This window comes from Vitis vinifera, chromosome 16 (assembly GCF_030704535.1).
Source record: "Vitis vinifera cultivar Pinot Noir 40024 chromosome 16, ASM3070453v1".
Lineage (NCBI taxonomy): Eukaryota > Viridiplantae > Streptophyta > Magnoliopsida > Vitales > Vitaceae > Vitis > Vitis vinifera.
The window spans coordinates 26,243,835-26,245,683 of record NC_081820.1 but is presented as its reverse complement, the minus strand read 5'-3'; positions in this window follow the sequence as shown (position 1 = coordinate 26,245,683).

The window sequence follows — 1,849 nt, the reverse complement described above, 5'->3', positions numbered from 1 at the left end:
AAATATCACCAAAAAAGTCATTCTCACTATTATTATAATTTTGTCATCTTTGAGGCAAAAACTACTACTCCTTCCCTATGCTATATATTTGTTTTTGTTTTTCTTTTTTGTTTTTGTTTTTATTGTTGTTTTTTTGGATAAGTTGGGTGCCATGAAAATTACATGGAAGGTATGTCAACCAAATAATTAGGACAAACATTTTTGATAAATTTATGGGATCTAATATATTGAACAAATCGAAAAACTTTTTATGCCTTCGAAATGGCAACCTCTGAATTGCCTATCAAAAGAGGCATTGGTTCAACATGCCCTAATCCATTTTTTATGATAAAAAATTCTTTAATATAATAATAGAGTAAGGTTAAGCACCTTCTAATGGTTGACTTAGCTGAATCAATCAATCTATATCTATATATATATATATAAATTTATCAAAAATATTTGTCCTAAATTTTTGTTGTGCATAATTTCATTTACTTTTCACATTACCTAACTTTGTTGTAGTATGTGACTCATATTGAGTGAAAGACATATATAGAAAAAGAAGCAAATGTCATAGCAGAGCAATAACATTTGCCATTGGGGGTGGTTGCGGGGGCAATGCCTTCCTGCAATACAGTATAAAGGTGTTTTTGGAATTTCATTACCTGATGGTTAGTATAAATATCATTTTTATGTAATCCTAATTTATAATATAATGAAATTTTTTTCTTTATTCCCACAGACGTAGGCAATCAATCGAACTACGTTAAATCTATATGTTTTTCTTTTCGTGTTTCTCTAATTTTTCACCATGAATCATTGCACGAAAATCAACAAACTTTGGGAAATCACCAAAAAAGAATAGGAAAAAAAAAAAAAACCTCAGACACACATATGCAAGTTTGCTTCGTGTCTTGACAAATTATTTTGCTTTTTGAAATATCACCATAAAAGATATTCTCATTATCATTACAATTTTTGTCATGTTTGAGCCAAAAACACGTTGTATTGCTTATCAAGTGAGCGAAGCCCTAGAGACCACATTTTCCGATGAAAAGTAGGTTTCTATCAATTCAACAACAATCTAAAGGGTGAAAGAAAAACAAAACCCAAAAAAAAAAAAAAAGTTTTTCATGAAAAACTTCATCCATGAGAGAAGGGTTGTTTGATTACTTCAAGTGAAAGCATATGGCGCTTATAACTTATATAAGAATGTAGACATTCCATAATGTGGTTAGGTGACTTACCTTTAATGCAGACAAATACAAGAGGGGCATTGGATGTGCCTTTATATTCCTACTACCCTCTTCTCATTTTCCATCCATACAAAGAAAAATGAAGAAAAATAAATAAATAAAAATATTTAAAATTAATAAATTAATTTTATATGTTCTTTCTAATTTATTTAAACCAATTTACTTATATTTTATTTTTTATATAAGAAAATTAAATACTAAAAAATTATTTTCTTTAATGTTTTTTCCTATATATTATTCACACCAAACATAATAGAATTGTTTGAAGTTTGGAAAAACTTTTCCTTTTGTAAAAGTTTTAATAAATTTATTAGAAGAGGAAAAAATAAAATAAAATAAATAAAAAGAAAAGGGAAGGAAAATAAACAAATAAAAAGTTTTAAAGTTAATAAATTATTTTTATATGTTATTTATAATTCATTGTAATTATTTTAACTATTTTATATAAAGATTGAGTATTTAAAATTGTATGAGTTTAAAAATTAAAATATTTTACTTATATTTTATTTTTTATAAGAAAATTGAAAAAATTATTTTCTTTAATATTTTTCTTATGATACTTTCCTTAGACCAAACATAATAGAATTATTTGGAAATTGGGAAAACTTTTT